At 42.1% G+C, this 10,464-nt stretch overlaps 1 long non-coding RNA gene across 4 annotated transcripts in view; it reads right to left on the reverse strand.

The window, feature by feature from the left end:
• The window catches only part of LOC122691723, a 134,459-nt gene that overhangs the window by 47,472 nt on the left and 76,523 nt on the right, over positions 1–10,464 (reverse strand). For 2 of the 4 annotated variants that reach the window (XR_006340492.1, XR_006340493.1), the window contains one exon: positions 9,006–9,164. The exons of the other annotated variants lie outside the window; for them this stretch is intronic. This is a non-coding gene — a long non-coding RNA (uncharacterized LOC122691723). The remainder of the gene's footprint in view (positions 1–9,005; positions 9,165–10,464) is intronic. 4 annotated transcript variants of the gene reach the window in all.

Below are 10,464 nucleotides of genomic sequence, written 5' to 3' on the forward strand. Positions count from 1 at the left end.
ATGCCAGTGCCAGGGATTTGCCTCCCACTTAGTCAATCTGAGCAGCGCCATACTTGTGGTCTCAGCTATCCGTGTAGGGATGGACACACAATTCAATTCAGGCCAATGAGAGCCAAGCCCAGAACTCTGGCCCAAAGCTTCAGGGCTCAGAGTTCTGAAAGCTTGGGGCTGCTGGCAGCCAGCTTGCCACCCTGAGAACTCATAGAGAGAAGTCGAGGGGAGAGATGACGATTAGGGAGCCCACAGATGAAGCCCCACCTGTATTTTCAGTGGTGTGAGCCAGTCAACTCCCTAGTTAACATAACCCTCCCCCCCTTTTTTTTCTTGGCTGCTCTGGGTCTTCGTTGCAGTGTGCAGGATTTCTCTAGTTGCAGAGCATGAGCTCTAGATCACGAGGGTTCAGTAGTTGTGGCACCTCTGTGGTTGCAGTGCTTGGGCTTAGTTATCCTGCCACATGTGGGATCTTCCCAGGTCAGGGATTGAACCTGTGTCTTCTGCATTTGCAGTCAGATTCTCAACCGCTAGACCACCGGGAGGTCCCCCAACATAAGCCCTTTTGAGTTGGGTTTCTATCACTGATGGTGGAAGGACTCCTCAATAATACAGTCCAGTGCATCAACTGGATCTCTGCCTTCAACAACTTAATTGTAGATTTCCATGAACCCAAACCCAGATGAGTTTAGTGTGTGGGTGGATGGGGTGGGGGGCACTGGTAGCCCAATGAGCTCCTAGGACAGGGACCTGGAAACACACGTGAGGAATAGTTAAAGAAAGCAGAGGAGAACTCCAAGAAGATGTGACAGCCTGTTGCATGGAGACCCCACAGCATAGACCATTGGATGAAGGATTTTTAGAGCTGGGTTTTAACTCAATATGAAGAAAAGTTACTGATTCTCAGATGTGAGGAGGTAGTGAGGTCCCTTCCCCTGGGGATGTATAAGAGGAGAGTGTCTAACAGGATGTCATGGGAGAGATTTAAGGATCGTGAGCAAGTTGAACTATAGACCCTTGATGTTCCCACTAACCCTGAGCCACCATGAATCTGTTTTCTGGATGCAGAGGTTGGTGTTCGAATCAGATTTTCCTCTTCTGTGACCCAGCTTTTCTAGCAGGAAAATTATGTTTATGAGGGTACAGTTGCTATGGAGATGATTAAACTGACAGATGTAATGCACAAAGCAAGGAAACAGAGAAATTGCCTTCTACACCCAACCCCAAACCCTTACCCATTTCTGTTACCCAACACACACACACACTTCAGGGGGCTCTCCCAAAAGGAACTTAGCTCCCAGGAACCCAGAGTTGAAGGCTGGGTAGATTGTGGGGCAGAGATGATATCTGGGCACTCTCCCAGGGTTTGCCTTACTTGGGTGTCAGAAGGCCCCAAAGGCTAAGGTCCCTTGTTTTGGTCAGTCCCTACTAAATAAGGGATTCTTGATCCACTGTGGTTCTATCTCCTCCCCTCAACCCAGAACCACTTGCCCTTTTCTAAAAGGGAAGCTGAATCGTTTATTCTGCCAAGTGGTGGAATGTCTTAACACAAATGGCCTTATTGTGTCTTTCTGGCTTTCGCTATTTTTTATTATTATAGATTATCATTATTCTGCATATTCACATTCATATTTGGGGCATTATTTTGAGAATCAGTTAATATTTTAAAAATCTTTTTCCAGTTACTGGTGTTTTTTCATTTTGATGTTTTTAAAGTGTGTGTGCACTGGAGCACATGCACACTTTGTTACTATTTTTCAAGTCCATTTTAAAAGGTCAGGCAAAAAAATTTTCCAAAATACAGATTAGCTGTTTATAGGCTCCTTCTTTTTTATGGAATCTGTTTATTTTGCCGTGTCAGCCATACCTGAACTATAGGTGTTTTTACTACCTTTCTGTAGGTCTAATACAACCATTGGGAGGAAGCAATTTTTTAGTAAACTACCTTTAAAAAAGAAATGAGAGACTTCCCCCTTATCTCAGCATCTTTCATCTCTCTTTCATCGGTTAGTGACTTTTCCCCTCTCCCTCATTTGGGTAAATACGTACCATGCCTGGGACTCTTATGATCCATAATCCACCAAAAATAAAATGTACAGATGTTTTTCAAATGGGCCAAAATGGACATTTTCCATATCTCACTCCTCAGGGTATTTTATTATTGATTTCTATTTAGGGGAAAAGATGCATCATCTTTTTGGCAATGAAACCAAAGCAAAGGCCTGTCTTTAAAAGCTATATCCTTGTGACCCTGATGGGAACACTTGGTATAAGTGGACCTAGTACTTAGGAAACTTTTCCTAAAGCAAAGATGCCAAAATACCAAGTGTTATCTCTGGGGTCTGAGAGATATGATAATTTTTTATTTTCAACTTTATACTTTTCCATGGCTTCTGGACTATCTATAGCAATCATGAGCTAGTTGAAAAATAACTGAATATGTGAAGACATATTCCTTGAAAAAAATGAAACATTATCTATAAAGTTAAAGTCTCCTTTGACTACTATCCCTTCCCATCCTGATTCCCTCTCTAGATATAACTGCTGCTAGCAACTTAGTCTGTATCCTTCTAGAACTTTCTTTGATTAATTTACACACACACACACATGCACACACTAACACATAAACATATGCATTCATGTTGTTCTTTAAAAATCAAGGGGAAAAACAATGAATTTGGTGAAAGCATAGCAGAGAATATTTAACAAATGTTAGAACAAAAAGAGTTTTAAGGGCTTTCTAGTCCAACTCCCTCATTTAACAAATGTGGCACTCAGTTCTCTGGAGCATCTCTTCCCAGGAAACCACACTCTGATGTGAGCCATATTTTGATATGTGGGTCTTCAGATGAGCAGGAAGATGTGTAAATACTCGTCTCCCAGGCCTGAGTATGACTTTTAATAATCGAATATGGAGCTTGAGCCAACATTTTATTCAGGCACTAAATTTAAAAGTGGAGCCAAGAGACTTTAAAAAATTTATGATTCCACAAACGCAGGGAATTTTTCCCCACGATCGCTGTCTCAGAACTAAAAGCGTAAAACCGGCCCTGTGTGGCTTGGCTCTCTTTGCCTGAGCTCCAGCTCTGAGGTGTTCTGAAGTCTCAAGCAAGCTGCCCTGGCTGGGGGTCTCTCCAGGCGTCTGGGGTGGGGAAGGTGCCCACCCCCACCCTCATCCCTGCCCCAGGACTGAGGAGTCCTCCTGAAGCCATTTGGCTCCCTTATCGCCCCTCTCCCTATCCTCCAGCCCTCGGAGCAAGCGCCTGAGTGCCCTGCGATAAAGATAGTGTTTCGACTTGAAAGAGTAATTGCTGACACACATTACTGTTTCCCTGGAGGAAATCAGTCCCGACAAATCCTCTGAAACCTAGGACAGCAAACGCGGCAGATTATGGTGGGAGCCGACTTAGCTTTTGGTCTCCCTTGTGAAGCAGCTCTGTCTCATTTTCAAGACTCCAAATGCCTGCCATGCCCACAATACCCTCAATCCTTCCCACCCAGCCTGGCCCATCACCCGGATCTGGACCTCAGAGGTTTGGGCAAAATTTTATCCTCTTTCCCTGCTGCTAGGAGACTCCGGGGACATAGCAAACCCCTCCTATGTGAAGCTCCAAGGACTGGGGGCCAGTGGATATCCCTCCATCCCAGAAGGAAGAAGCCCATTGGACAGACTACTTTCACAGGAATTTCTGTATCTCAGCCCTTATTCATTCATTCATTCATTCGACAGTATGCATAAGCATCAACTATGTGCCTACACAAACAGGTAATGATAAGCTCAGGAAAGAAAAAATAAAACAAGGCAGAGAAGATGGCAAAGGCAAGCGAGGTGGATTTATTATTATGTAAGTGGTCAGCAGGAATGACCTCACTGATTGGATGACATCTGAGCAGAGATCGGAAGGAAGAGAGGATGTAGATCACGCAGCCATCTGATGGAAGAACAGTCCAGGCAGTGGGAACAGAAAGTGCCAAAGTCCTGAGATATGGACAACAAAAATGCAAGTCTGGCTAGAGCAGAATAAGTGAGAGGGAAAGTGGGAAATGAAATTGGGGAAGGAGATTATTTATGGCCATTGTAAGGATCTGATTTTTCCTTCAAGTAAGAGAAGCTATTGGAGGGCTTTGAGAAGAAGAAGGGCATAATTGGATTCAGATTTTGACAGAATGACTCAGACTCAATTCTCTACATACTGTGACAAGAAAGGGAAGAAGGAAACCAGATAGGAGGCCATTGTTGTCATCCAAGCTTGGCCCACGTTAGTAGTGTGGAAGTGGTGAGAAGTAGGAGATCTCCAGTTATATACAACTGGACCTCTCTTCTCCTATTTATATATATATAGATATCTATGCACCTTTATCTATATCTATGCGCGCACACACACACACACACACACACACACACACACACACATATATATAACTGGACCACTCCTACTTCAACTTCATAAGTTGTTCTTATGGAAAAATCTAAACATTTTGGCCAACTCAGTACATATACATATGGCAGAGTCAACAGTAATTTGGCTTACACTATTGAGGAAATGGAGGTATTGGGTTAACCAAAAGGTTGTTCAGGTTTTTCCATAAGATCAACTTTTTGGTCAACCCAATATATTCTGAAATGGGACAATTGCGAAAGAACTAAGTCATAAGGAGTGGGAAACTAGGAATTTGGACATGCTCATTTTGAGATGTCTTTTAGACATCCAAGTGGATGGAGATTCTGAAGTTCAAGAGAGAGGTATCATCTGGCGATATGTTTTATGATGGTATTTAAAGCTATGAGACTAAATGAGTAGCTAGAGAGGAAAAAGCATTAAAGCGTGTATAGAAGCAGAGAAGAGGGGAAGGGTAGGGAAGGGGAATGAAAGGAAAGGGAAGGGAAGAGAAGAGTAAGGAAGGAAGAAAAAGAATCTGAAGGCCAAGCCTGGGGATGCTTCAACATTTAAAGATTGGGAAGACACGGAACACCTCTAATTAAGAAAGAGTTTCCATTGAGATAGCAGGAGAGCTGGGGGAGTGTGGTATCCTAAAAGCCAAGAGAAAAGTGTTTCCTGAAGGAGAGAGTGATCAACTACATCCAACACTGTTGATCAGTTGAATAAGATGAAGCATGAGACTTGACCATGAGATTTAGCAACATGACCTTGAGAAGAACTTTCGCAGTGGGGAGGAACCTGATGGAACAGGGTTCAAAAGAGAATGAAAGTAGAAGATAATGAGAAGAAATAATTGGCTCATGAAATTCCATAACCTCAGGTCTTGGAGTGATGAAAAGGCATGCAATGCCTTCATGGATTTCTATCTAGTACAAGAAACCAGCTCCTTGTCAGTCACTGCATGTCTGTATGCCTGCACTTGAGAATTTACCAAGAGTCCAAAGTATTCAAAAACAAAAAATACATAGGATGGACATTTCTATAAAGTTTCTCTATTGCACTTGTTTGTTTCAGTAAGGAAAAAAATCATATAACACAAATGAAACTAACCATATGGCTTTCCAGCAAATGGCTTTTGCTGGACACATTCCTCATTGTTGGAGTTCAGAGGATTCTGTAACTCTCACTTAAACTTTTAGAGACTATTGAGCAATCTGACTTTTTTCCAAATCAACCAGGAAAGAAAAATAGCTGGTCTTAAATAATTCATCTATTAAAGTCGTGATCCAAGTGTAGTAGTCATAGCTATCAACGTTTAGTTGCTTAAAGACTACAAGAGTATCATGTTTTCATATGTATCATCTCATTTGATCTTCACAGCTATATAAGATGGCAGGAACCATTATCTCCACTTTACAAAACAAGAAATGGAGAGTCAGAGAGATTAGAGACTCATCCAAAGTTATTTAAAAAGTAAATGGTTGGACTTCCCTGGTGGTCCAGTGCCTAAGACTCTGCACTCCCAATGCAGGGAACCCTGGTTCAATACTAGGTGAGGGAACTAGATCCCACACACAGCAATTAAAAGTTCATACATGCCTGCCTACTGCCTACTTAATTGTGTCTGATTCTTTGTGACCCCATGGACTATAGCCCACCTGGCTCCTCTATCCATGGGATTCTTCAGGCAAGAGTGGGTGGCCATGCCTTACTCCAAGGGATCTTCCCAACCCAGGTATCAAACCCATGTCTCTTATGTCTCTTGCATTGGCAGGCAGATTCTTTACCACTAGCACAGTTCACATATTGCAAATAAGATTTATGATCCCACATGCCACAACTAAGACCCAGCACAACCAAAATAAACAAATTGAATACATAAATATTTTTTAAAAAGTAAAAAAGTAAATGGTGACCCTTCACACATTACTTCTCCCTCTAAAGGTGATCCTGGCGCTTCCCAACACATACCTGATGTGGGATGGATGGACAGAGCACTGATGTGAGCCAGAGAGCCAGACAATTTCTCCCTGGACATTCCCCCTGCATGGAGTGGGTTTCTCCACATACTGAAGTGGCTTCCTCTGCCCAAATGTGTATCTGACTTTGTAGCTGACATTGAGTGAACATGGAAAATCACCTCTAAATGCCTCTGCAAGCTGTAGGAAACATGGAAAGTTCAATGTATTCTTTGTACTTCACCTGATCAAGGAGTTTGCCCTCATCTTTTACAAATGCTCAATGATCATGGCCAAGACTTCCCACCAACCATGTGGACAATATGTCAAATGACTAATTGGCAAACACAGTGTTTCCAATCAGAGTCTTGATAAACCACTGCACTAGTCTGATGGAAGTCTGCCCAGCTGTAAAGTCCTAATGGTAATGGGTCCGTGTCGTCTTTGACCTCACATCCAAAGTTCTTGGTTTTTAAATATTATTAATGTGCAGTCATTGCGTATGGATTTATTTTAATCAACCAGCAACAGCCATTGTGGCCTTGGAACATGAGTAGACAGACGTCTGTAGATTAAGAGAAAGTTCAGAAACAAACTCAAATTTACATATTCATTTGTATGATAAAAGAGGTATTTCCAATAAGTTAGGAAATTAATAATGATTTAATGAAATTGTGCCAAGGAAATTGATTAACTGTTTAGAAAATACAAGGTTAAAGCCTCACCTCATTCTCCCTGCTCAAATGAATTCCAGTTCAATTAAAGACATAAATGTAGAACTAAAATAATACAAGAAATAGACTAGATGATAGGGAGCTTTTTATCTGACCTTCAACTGGAGAGGATTGTTGCAAATACCCACACAAGGAAGGGAGCTGTGTATGAACATATCAATAATTTGAAAAATATTTTTCTGATTTTATTTATTCATGGCAGTGCTGGGTCTTTGTCACTGCACTCAGGTTTTCTCTAGTTGATGTGAGTGGGGACTGCTCTCGTTGCAGTGCTTGGCCTTCAGCAGTTGTGACCTGGGAGCTCAGTAGTTGCAGCTCACAGGCTTAGTTGCCCTGGGGCATGGGGGATCTTCCTGGACCAGGGATTGAACTCTTGACCCCTGCTTTGGCAGGTGGACATTTAGCCACTGGACCACCAGGGAAGCCTTCTATTTTAATTAAAATAGTCTTGCTGCCCATGGCTTTACCCCACTCTTACTGCTAAAACTCCCTTTTCCACTCCTTCCCTCTGACCCTGAGTCCTCCTAGGATCCAAGGAACATCAGGCCAAAATTATTCATTCATCTTTAGAAAGGGAAACCAAAGACCCAGAGAAAGGAAGCAACTCATCTAAGAACAGATAGCTTGTAGAAAAGAGCTGGATGGCTTGGGTTTGACTCTCATCTCTGCCACTGTGTGCCACTGTGCCCAAAGCTGTGTGACTTTGGGCAAATCACCACCCCTCTCTGAGATTCAGTATCCTCAGCTATAAAAGAGGAAGGAACTAACACTAACTAACAACCCTAGTGGTTTGTTGTGAGGATAAAATGAGTTAATCTGCAAAGTATTGGGAACAGTGCCAGCTCTATAGCCAGAGCTCAATAAATGGTAACCCTTACCTCAGGCTTCCCTGGTGTTTCAGAAGGTAAAGAATCTGCGTGCAGTGCAGGAGACTTGGGTTCTATCCCTGAGTGGAGAAGATCCCCTGGAGAAGGGAATGGCTACCTGCTCCACTATACTTGCCTGGAGAATTCCATGGACAGAGGAGCCTGGTGGGCTACAGTTCATGGGGCTGCAAACAGTCAGACATGACTGAGCAACTAACACTCTTACCTTATCCTGGAAGATAGGGTTTACATGATACATGTCCTCATCACAATGGTAGGTACTGGGCCAGCATTAAACCCTCAAGAAAGACTTATTTTAGATAGAAGCTGAGTAACTGTGTATAGCGCCATTGCTTTGAGACCTAGTCTTTCGTTTTAGACTCAGAACAACATTGGGATGCAAACAGGCCAAACACGACTATACCCATTTCAAAGATGATAAAACTGAGATGTGGAAGGCCTTGCCTACAGCCACAAAGACTTGGGAATAAGCTCAAATATCCCGGCTTCTTCACTATGCTTTCACACTGAAAACTTTTCCCCCACAACCAAACAAACGATAGCCGTGGTGCTTGTTTTTTTGTCATCAAAGTCCTCCCATTTATCAAGCTTATAATGTACCAAATCCATCACTAATGCTGCACAAGCACCATCTCATTTAATTCTTAGAACAATCCTGGGAACTAGACATTCCTGTGTACATTTTAAACCTAAGGAAATCAAGAGTTAGATAATAAGCCCAAGATCATAGAAGAACAGAACAAAATCCCTATTATAATGGAGGTCTGTGTGATAATAAAGCCCAGGTTCTCTGCCATTTTTCTAATGGCAGAGAACCTGGGAAGCAGAAGGGCCCAATTCTTGCCTTAAAGTGGTCAACAGTCCACCTTGGGAAGATGCCACAGCTTAGAATAGACAGCACCAGGATTCAGACTCAAGTTGTCCGATTTGGGGGCCTATATATTCATTCCTATGTTACCCTGCCAATTAGTCCCCAAACAATAATACTGAAGTACTTGATGATATTAAAATATATTAAAATGGTAATACTGAAAGAAATCATTGTGTACCTACCCGAAAACAAAAGCACTATCTGGGAACCACAGAGATGCATCCATTGATTATTAATACGCCGATGGCTCCAACCCACTGATGTTGATTCCTGCCACATGCCAAGCACGGCTCTCAATGCTGGTGACACAGCCACACCACACCAAAGAGTTTGCCAAAAGGCTGGGGAGAAGAGACATGGTTAGACAACTGGAGAAGAAGTCATTAAAGATGAAGGCAAGAGTTCAGGAAAAGAGTTCCAAGAGATGGGATCTTGGTCTCTGCTTTCAAAACACTTAAGACCTTTTTGAAGAGACAAGACACAGAAATCACCAGGAGAAAAGTTCCATGATAGAAGTAAATAGGGTAGATGATTGTAGAAAGGTAGCCAATAAATTGCCACATGAGGAGTCTGGACAGAGCATGGTACTGGGAGGGTTAGTGAAAGTTAGAAAACTGCGGAGGGCTCATGCAGACTTCAGGGCCTAAGCTGGTACATCTGTGACTTAGATCCATAGATAATCTTATTTCCCTGAGTTTAAAATGAACAATAAAAATAAAATAAAATGAACAATAATAATAATAATAAACTTTAAAAAAAAGTAACAGAGCAAAGCATTGTCTCCATCCCCTGCTGCCCTTCCTCTCCCATTCCCAATCTTGCAGGCTGTCACCCCTCTCTCTGAATTGCCTGTTCCATAGATTCCCGTGTCTGATGGAAATCGAGGCACGGAGAAATTGTGAGATCATGTTTCCTTTGCCTTGCTCAGCCCTTCCCCAAACCACTTCTGACCCCACTGTTAGGAGACAATATTGAAAACAGTCCAAAACCACCCCACTAAAAACATGAATCAAAAAGTCGCGACTCCTGGACATGTTTTTAAAATTGCTTAGTTGCATGCAAGTCCCTTTAGTGCTGGAAGGACTTTAATAAAATTGATTTTCTGAGTATAGCCTTTTAGCAGCTACTGTATAAGCTTGAAATATGAACCCTTCATTGTTGAAAGTGTTTCATTTTTGGCCTGTTACTAATGATGAAGGGAAAGTGTGGGTTTGGAATTCTCTAAGGCTGACATTCTCATAATTAAATAGTGTTAATAATAAAGCTTTTGCAGATTTTAAACAAACTGGCACAGAGGTGGAACAGTTTGCCGTATTTCATTTAGAGACCACAGCAATTAACCTTTAATGAATAGTACACAGCGACATAGAAGCAAGTCATTTCTCCCTGTCGTTTATTTGCCAAATCACAAAAGGCGATGTTTTCATTCTGCTGATTGAAAATGATGCTCAGGATTTCTCCTGAAAGCCTCTTAAGTAATTGCCTCGTGAAACTGAAAAATAAATAAATAAATAAAATGAAAAGGAAGAACATTAATTGCTTTTAATATCTCCGGTCTAATTTCGGCCAAGCTTAGCACGCTAATAGCTGGGGATCTCAAGCTATACAACAATGGATCAAAAATAGAAGGCTCATCGTGGT

Source organism: Cervus elaphus, chromosome 4, assembly GCF_910594005.1.
Source record: "Cervus elaphus chromosome 4, mCerEla1.1, whole genome shotgun sequence".
In the NCBI taxonomy this organism is placed as follows: domain Eukaryota; kingdom Metazoa; phylum Chordata; class Mammalia; order Artiodactyla; family Cervidae; genus Cervus; species Cervus elaphus.